Source organism: Nanorana parkeri, unplaced genomic scaffold (genome assembly GCF_000935625.1).
Source record: "Nanorana parkeri isolate BGI_ZX_2015 unplaced genomic scaffold, ASM93562v1 scaffold2412, whole genome shotgun sequence".
In the NCBI taxonomy this organism is placed as follows: Eukaryota; Metazoa; Chordata; class Amphibia; order Anura; family Dicroglossidae; genus Nanorana; species Nanorana parkeri.
The window spans coordinates 54,027-63,579 of record NW_017308680.1 but is presented as its reverse complement, the minus strand read 5'-3'; the positions used below and the strand labels follow the sequence as shown (position 1 = coordinate 63,579).

Sequence of the window (9,553 nt, the reverse complement as noted above, 5' to 3'; positions counted from 1 at the left end):
ATAAAGACAAGTGTAATGATCATCATGGATTAATGCACTTTTCACATTAGCCCTGCTGTGTCAACACCTGTATCCTCTGTAAAGTACAAAATAATATGTTGTTAAACACTAAATCATTTCTCAGTGTTATAAAGATCATAGGCGACCTGCATCAGCCCCATGTTAACATCCCCACAAGACTAGACGTGTCGGCACACTTCACTGAACTGTCACAAAACTCACCCAACCGCGAGAATCTATGTACAGCTACAAACACTATAAGATGGCACATTAATGAAAATGATTCAGCACTGTTATTAATAGTGTAGAGAAAAGCAATAGAATAAAGGCTGGCTGGTGAGAGCCCGACAGAAGAGCCCATAATGCTAACGGCAGGCGCTGGGTGCTGCGCTGTCCGCGGTGCTGAACCTGAATGTCATCTTGCTGAACGCGCACACCAGTGCTGAACGCTGAAAGAGTTCTCTTCTAGAACTAGGTCGTTCCTAAACCTCTTGAAATGTGTCCCTTCCATCCTTTTCCCTTCCATCAGACACACTTCTTTTTACAGAACTGTATGGAGTGACTTGCATAGGACGTATGCATACCTTTGCTATAAGTCGTGTGATTTGTACTGCTGCCATAGCGAAATGTGAAAGGAGGCTGCACAGAAGCTGATTTGCTTGGATAGCTTGCACTAATAAACGTTACCCTAGGCTCTAAATAAGAGCCATTTCCCTTCCCTATTGGCAAGCTCAAGGTTTAATTCGACCGCCAGAAAAATCAAGAGTACCGACTGCACGCTGCTCCACACTTCTGTCTTCCTATCATATCATAAATCATGCATGTGCAGTAATGCACACATCACACATTGTGCTATCGATAAACCAAGGACACGGACATGCTGCTTCATACAGGGATCAGAGCTGGAAGATCATAGAAGGAACTCGGCATTCATTATTAATCTGCGTTGAAGGACACTTTCAAAGGGATCGGCGCTTGGGCTTAACGAAACCAGCCTTGTCTTGACTTTATTAGTTGCTCTGTTTTCTTGAAACACACTCATTTGTACGATGTTATCGTGGGCAGATCCATTTATGTGCAAACACCTCTTGTAAGAAGACACGGATATTCAATAATATCAGATAATAATACACCCTGCTTGTTATCCCATCAATAGGGCTGGTGTACTAAAAGCAATGGGTTGATCACTTTGCAATGGGATTCTCGCTATGCTTAGTGAATTAGGTGACTTCCATCATCCAAACATGTGCAACATAATACTCTTTTTTTAATTTTTAGTGCACATGATTATGTATTGTTTGTAAAAGTACACCAAATTACCAAGCTAAGGTAGACTTCCCTTGCCTATAAGCCTTTTAATTAATCAACCCCAATATCTCCTGTTACCCATCACTAACACTTAGGCAGACAAGACCCCATCCCTTATCAGACTGAACTGATTTGTTTTAACAGAAGTTTTTACATTGTATGGTGCTCTCTTGAGACATTGAGGTGTCACTTGGATGACTTCCTCATCCAATCATGTGCAAGCATAATATTTTATTTTTGTTGTACATGATTGGGTATTCTTTACAAATTTACAACTCTAAGGGAGCATTGCCTTGTCTTTATAACTAAATCAACCCCAAAATCTAATGATATCCACCACCAACACATAGGCAGACAAGATCCCATCCTTTCTCAGACTGACCTGATTTGTTTTAAGAGAAGTTTGTACATTGTATGATGCTCTCGAGACATTCAGGTGTCACTTGCATGACTCTTTCATCCAATCATGTGCAAGCATAATACTCTCATTTGTGTTGTACATGATTGGGTATTTTTTTTAATGTACACCTAATTACAAATCTAAGGGAGCATTCCCTTGCCTTTTTACTAAATCAACCCCAAAATCTAATGATATCCACCTCCAACACATAGGCAGACAAGACCCCATCCCTTCTCAGACAAGACCCCATCCTTTCTCAGACTGAACTGATTTGTTTTACGAGAAGTTTGCACATTGTATGGATGCTCTCTTGTGACATTGAGGTGAACTACGCCCCTTCTAGAAGGATGCAGTGATGAAAAGAGCTGACATGCTTTGATTAGGATAAAGAACCCTATCCAGCGCAGCATCATGCCTCTTTTCTCCATCACCCTACACTGGCTGTGAGATGCCCATCCTACTCCTCGCCTATGCTAGACACTGGCACTGACATATTACCACGATCACAGAGATTGTGGCAATCGTCCTTTCCTATGCCAGTCTTGCTCAGCAGTGGTTTACGGCGCTCGCTGAATCTCTGCAACGTTACGCTCACCGGTTCATTGTGACCTTGATAGGACCTTGGCGGTCGGCGTTATCTCCGAATACAAGAAAACGGCGCATCCCTCTCCCTCTCTTCAAATACAGCTTTATACAGAGGTAATTATCAATGGTTAAAAAGCATCCGTGGCCCTTCCAAATCCTTCAAGGGCTAACAGGATGGACTGGACATACGCCCCCTACTGCTCCCCCCTCCGCAGCTCATGCTGGCTATGCGTTCCATTGTGGGCGTGGCCGAGACCCGCCGACGGGAGCTGATCACCCGGCTAACGGCAGCGCCAGTCTTATGGCAGGTGTCTGCAGCGCTGCTTCACATTGGCTTTGCACCCATCCCCTTTTCTTTGTTTTGCCTCGGCTTAGTTTAGTTTAGCATCAAGCACTATAGGAAGAAAGCTGTTCTCTTTCAGTTCATAGATCTTTTTTTTATTTTTATTCTTTAGCCTCTGTCTTTATGCCATTTCGGGGCACTGAGTTTTAACTGGGGGGCTGTAGCTTCAATTACTAGTAATACCGACATTGGCCATCTTTCCATCCATTTGGGGGAAGACCGCATCCTTTGGAAGCTGATTCTCACAAAAGGTAAGTTTGGACATTTCTCACCTTTTCTTATGGCGCTTGGGAGTTGGCATTGCAAGGCTGATGTGACTGTGCCAGTTTAACCCTTTGTATAGCAAGAGCCTATTTGGGGGGGGGGGGCACATAATGGGTTAAAGGCTGTTACTAGAAAGCCTTGGATGAAAGTAGTATGTACCATGAGCCGCAGGAAGAGTCCTGCTCAGTATAATGGTTAGCCATGGCATAGCGCACGCTGTATCCTGTAATCGGCTAGTTTCGCTTTGATCTGATTAGACATGGAATTAGAGGATTACTGCAGCTATAGGAAGCTTACCAGATAATTGCATTAACTAGATTTTTTTTTTCTGGCTAGATAAAGGCTGGATGTTTAAAAGGAAAGGCGGCAGCCCGTTGAAATTAGCGCTACATGGCAGCTATAGCGCTGGGCACCAACCCTGATTGTCGCCGCAATGTAGACAGCGAGGTGTGGGTCGGCTGTAACGTTATGTCCAATATCAATACACAGAGGTTCCGGAATAATTCAGCTTGACTTGTCATTAATGAGTGCATACTACAGCAAAGGCTGTTCTGATGGCACAAGGTTGTGTCATGAAGTTGGATCGTGCATTTCCTTTGTATTGAACACGCGCCTTGTCGGGCTGTCGGGTCTATTAGGCACAATGCTGTGTGTATGGATTTTATTACACGATCCGGCCAGCAGCTCACAGGCTTTAACAGGCTGTCCGGCTAGTGCAATGCTTTGCAGCTGTGTACCTGTGATGAAGCCTAGGGCAGAGGAAGCAGCTGCTCTAATTTAGGTGGTGAGTGGGGTCTAACAGGGCAGCTTTGACTCCTTGTTGTGTCTCCAGTTATATTGGTAACAAGCACATCCCAAGCTGCAACTGGCTTACACTGGCCACACTATACAGTCTTATTGTACATTCTCTTTAGGAGTTACCATCATGATGCAATATAAGGATAGAACTTAACGTGACACTAAATTCAGCAGTTAAAACCTAAAGATGCATTGGGGTACTTTATTAACACAAATGTATCTTATTTGTGTATCATTCGGCTGTAGATCCTCAAATCATCTTTGAAATCATACTGAGACTGTCCTTCCTTCTGGAGGGTGGCTACTTTTGTTCCCCATGGTCCCCGTGTGTGTTTTAAAGTAGCCACCCTCCAAGATCACTCCCATGATAGACTTTAATCTCAGCACAAATTACACTAGTAAACTACACATGAAGCTGGCCATATACCATTTCAAGCTTGCTCCTGTGAAAGACTACAATCTGAGCATAAATTAGTAAACTACACATAAAGCTGGCCATACACTCAAGCTCACTGCTGTGATGGACTGCAAGCTCAATACAAATGAGTAAACTACACATAAAGCTGGCCATACACCGTTTTAAGCTCACTCCTGTGATGGACTATATATCACATTTAGTTTACTAATTTGTATTGAGATTGTAGTCCATTATGGGAGTGAGTTTGGAGCGTTGGCTACTTTACAACACACACAGGGACCATGGGGAACTAAAGTAGCCACAATCCAGGGCCTGTTCACACAACGTCCGTTTTCTGTGCTGACCTGATCCGTACGCTCCTGCACTAAAAATGCATCCCAATGTATCCCTACGTCTTTTATGGGCTACCGTTCAGGTTATGACAGAAAAAATACTGCATGTCACATTTTGTACGGTCAGGAAACGGTCCGGAAACGCAAAACGCATCATAAACGCACTGCACTGCAGCTAACATACTGACAGCCCCACTCCAGCAAAAAAAAAAAAATACATATATTTATTTTTTTACTGGAAAGCATCAAAAACGCGGCCAAAACACATAGCACCACGTCTCCAGTTCCACACCTGATCCGGACCTGAAAATCATGTGAACAGGCCTCCAGAATGAAGTACAGTGTCAGCACCAATTCAGAGATGATTTGAGGATCTACAGCTGATTGATACACAAATAAGATACAGCATTGTTAAGGTACTTGAATGCAATTTTAAAATTCAATTAGTATCAAATCATTCAGACCCTTGCACTATATAGTTGATAGGAGATCTAGAGGGGATTGTGCAATCATAGTATAGTGTATGGTCAGCCTTAAACTCACCATGCAATTTACTTTAGATCTACCGACAACTATGTGATATAGGGATCTAGCTGATCAGATACAAATTGATCGGACAAATTAGATTGGTCCAAATATCACACCGTTTTGATAGATCAAACGTTCATTGTATGGTCAGACAATCATCTGTATGGGGACTCTGAAGCTTACCACGCATGTTAAAATCTAAATGTACAATCGGCTTTAGATCTACCAACAAGAATATAGTTCAAGGGCCTGAGTGATGATATACAAACTGATTGGATAGCTTAGATAGGTCAGGTTACTTCAGATTTTTGATAAATCTAAAGTTGATGGTACAAAGAGTGTACAGGCTGATTGTAACATGCATGATGACCTGTAAGCTTACCATACACACATTCAAATCTAAAATGAACAATCTGCCAACAAGTATGTAGTGCCTGAATGATCAGATACAAATTGATTGGATAGTTTTGGCAGGTCCTTATATGAAATAGTTTGGGTAGATTTAAACTTGATTGTATGGCGATTGTATTACATGTGATGATCCTTAATGTCACCATACACGTTGCCATCTAACCATACGATCAATTTGAGATATACCCAAAAAACTATGTAATATAAGGACCTACCTAATCTATGCAATCAGGCCGATCCTTGCACTACACAGTAATAAAGGAGACTGTACAATCGGCGTATGATGAGCCTTTTTGCTACTTCTATCCCTTTAAAAGATCAAATCTGAATTCTGGTTGCTGCTGCTCTGACGTGATGTGTATGTATTCCCCCTACTCGGCTGTAGCTCATACTTGCCGTGTTCGCTCTGCTCTATGGAACCAGCACAAGCTCGGAAGCGACTTCCGCTCTGCCGCCGCTACGCGGAGCAATCACCTCCGCCTGTGACTGGCCACGGTCCGTGCTTCCTTCCCCTGCCAGGGTTAACGCTCCATGGCTCCGCCTCAGTGACGTCACCGGTGGAAGCTATATCATGCCCTCGCGGGTAGCGGCAACGCGCTAGCGGCCTCTGTGATTGTATTCCGTGTGGAGGAGGCGGGCGGCTCGAAGCAGCTGTCTGGCTGGAACGTGCCTAGCGCCTCACCTGCTGAAGGTTCAGTTCATATCACCCGGATGCCGAGACGGCAACCTAGACATGTGAGTGACGGGGAGGGATGCATGCATGGCGGAGCTGCAGTAGACTCGTATGTGGGTAGTGCTGCATCCATTGCTTTTTGTAGGACCAAGGTGGTGCACGTGCAGGCATGCTGCGGGGTCACGACGCCGCCCTTAGCATGTCTTCGCGCGGGAGACGGCACGTGCTCTGCCTCATTGCGGGGCTCCGTTCCTGAGCAGGTCCACTGGCGAGGTGCCAGCCTGAGGAAAGCTCTGCTCAGTTGTTTGCTTTGGCATAATTAAAATGTCTCATCTTAACGCCTGGTAAAGCACCCTGCGGATGCAGTAACGTCTTATTGTGACAACCGCTCACAGGGGGCACATTCATTCCAATCTAGTCCTGACTGTAGTTTATATCGGCGCTTATGTGAGGTGCTGTCTTTTACACCCTCCCAGTGTACATATGTACACTGTGTGTCTGAGTGGAATGGGGACATGGGGGGGTAGTTAAATTTGGACTATAGTTGGAGGATAAAATTACTAGCATGTGGTGCTTTGGGATCAAGTCACAAAGTTTATAAGAACTCTGGGCAGAAGAAATCTTAACTCTTGCGGCGTGCTACCCCTGGGTTAAGTTGTTTAGGTTCTAAAGTAAGTTGTACTCACCTGACCCTGGATCCTGCCTAGTTGTTAGATCTGTCCCTGCAGCCTCTCTCCGCTCTGGCGGTCTCATAAACAGAGTCATGTCCAATTCAGTGTATTGGACATGAGGACACAGAGGGACATTCCATCGCTGGAGTGAAGGGGAACTGAGGCTGCAGGGATGGGTCTAGCAGCTGCCGCTGCCCCCCTTGCTCCCTTGTATTCCCGCCCCCCTCATCACCGGTGCCTTGCCGTACAATTAAAGGGAAAGCCTAGATGTTTGCCCTCCCCCTGGCCCTTTGTGGCTATGATTATTTCCTCACTGTATTTATGGAAGGAGCCAAGATTGTCCTACAGACTGGACTTCAAGCATGTCTGCCTTTGTTTATCTCCATTATATAGTACATTGATGAGACTAGTTACACAATAAGCAGAATGTTCTATATGCAGATGCCTGCCCCTTTTGCCCTCCTTCCTATACCCTTGTCCTGTGATTAACCCCTCAGGCCCCGTTCACACCAGGGTGGTTCGGCCTCACGGATCCGCCATGAACGATCCCATACATCGCTATGGAGACCGTTCCTGCGACCGCGTGGCTCCACACAATCCGAACTGTCTTCCGCCCCAAATTGCTCCCTCACCCTTTTTTGCCGCGCTAATCAGCGTGGTTTCCATACTGCTTTCAATGGAGCCTCGCGGTTTTGGGCGTTTTTTAAATTGCGTATCAGCGCTGAAACGTTATTAAAAACACCCAAAACTACTTTTTTAAAATCCGCGCTGATATGCAACCGCCCTAGTGTGAATGGGGTCTCAAAGACGGAGGCCTTTTTAAAATTTTTTTTTTTTTACCTGTTATAATCCACATTTTAGGCCTGAAAATTACTTAAAATCCCCAAACATATGTTTTCTGAAAGCCAAGACCACGTAGAATAAAATGGTGGCAGATGCATAAATACTGGCCCTAGAATTATTGCTCTCACTCTGGCCAGTGTGGCGATACCTAACGTGTAGCGCAATCGTCGTTTTTGGACATAGGTGCACCCCTCGCGTGTTTGTGACGCAGGTGGGGACATCTTTTTTTTTTTTTTTTTTACATTTAATATTTTAAAACTTTTAAAAACACTTTTAATTGCTTTCACATATGGGGGCTCACAAGCTCCTCATGTAATAGCATATTGGCGGTGGCAGGTCCTCTTTAAGGGGATACGGTGGGTGTGTCCAAAGACCCCTAGTATCACCTCTACACTGTAAATAAGCCATTGAAGTGCAGATCACACTTCAATCGCTTATTACTCGGCTTCAGGAGCCCAACAATGACAGCTCAGGGACCGGAAGTGATGCAATACACGTCGCTCCCGGTCCCGTAGAACAGGGAGATCGGTGAACGGACGTTTGCCGCTTCCCTCCGACACCCGAGACGCGGAGGTTCAGCCTCCCAGAATCGCTTCTACTGTAAAGCCGGCTCTATAAATCTGTAAAGATTAGCCGCCGGGAGTCTGTTTAAACCCTTCAAGATTCATGACGGGATTGTCCCGTCATGAAGAGGTTAAAGGGGAGGTCCTGATTGCCCGCCTCCTTGTTGCTCCCCTCTCATTGTCATCCCCCTCTTCTCTTGTTACCTCACCTGCCCCTTTTCCACTTGCCATCTCAGAGATCTCCCCCCTGCATTCTGGGGCGGGGGCTAGTGGTTCAAGTCAATGGCCCCTCAGTCACACCCCCCACCCGCAGTGCGATCCCCTGCACCAGAACGTGTGGTACAGCAATGGCCTGTGTTCCAGTCCAGTACAACAGCAAAAAGTTTCCCAGCACACTCACCAGCCAGCATGCAAAAAAAACTTGTCTCACCGCTAAGGTTAAAAACAGAGGTTTAGATGCACGTCTTCTGCAGAAAATGTGAAAGCCGCACAACTGCGCCAAGGCACCTCTATGTAGTGCGGTCCTAACTCTAACCTATGAGTCTCCATCTTGGAGCACATGTAGCAAAATATAAAATTGGTTGCAGGTTTGCCAGGAGGTAGCCCAACCTCCTTAAAGGCACAGGGACACACAAGGGACCCCGCACATCACAACGGCAGCTTAGACCCCCAGTGTGTCACTGCACCAAATCAGGCAAGCAAAACAAAGTCCAGTCCAGTGCAATCGCAAAATGGAATGCAGGCATTGTTGTGCCACACATTCTGATGCCGGCAGCCACACTGCGGGTGGGGGGTGTGACTGAGGGGCCATTGACTTGAACCACTAGCCCCCGCCCCAGAATGCAGGGGGGAGATAAGTATGTGATACAGTGTGTTCCAGCAGCTAACTGTGCTGGAACGCACTGTAATTGGTGTGAACCATCCCTTAGGAGAAAGGGGGAGAGTGAGCGATGCTCTTCTTGACTGATTTACAGTGCCATAAGTTCAGCACTTAGAGAAGTTGTGGGGATGAATGAAACTGTTTTACCCAACACTGCACCATCCACGCATTGGGTGCCCATCAGAGGTAATTTATTGGTACATAGCAAATGTCAGACTTTTTTCTGGAGTTCCACTTTAAAGTTGAAGCTTAGTCTGCTTATATTTTGCCTTCCTGTTTCCTTTCTCCCTCCAACATGCTAATTATTATTATTTTTTTTTTAATAAAGGCTTTCCGTTTCATTATGTAATTTATTTCATGTCCAGTGATGTCATCACTGAGTTTCTGTGCTTCGCTATGCAATGCAGGTAAATCATGTTTCGGTTGGAGGGTCAGCAGGTTGCTGTATAATAGCTTCCTGAAAACATCACCGCACCCTGCCTCAGTACTTCTCTCAGTAGCCCTGATGTAAGCAGTGGGCTGACTCCTCTTGGGGG

General features: G+C 45.5%; 1 long non-coding RNA gene across 1 annotated transcript in view; it reads left to right on the top strand.

Moving 5' to 3' along the window:
• Nucleotides 1-6,044: 6,044 nt before the first annotated feature.
• Nucleotides 6,045-9,553, top strand: part of LOC108801629 — a 35,105-nt gene continuing 31,596 nt past the window's right edge. The window contains exon 1 of the long non-coding RNA XR_001942159.1: nt 6,045-6,122. This is a non-coding gene — a long non-coding RNA (uncharacterized LOC108801629). The remainder of the gene's footprint in view (nt 6,123-9,553) is intronic.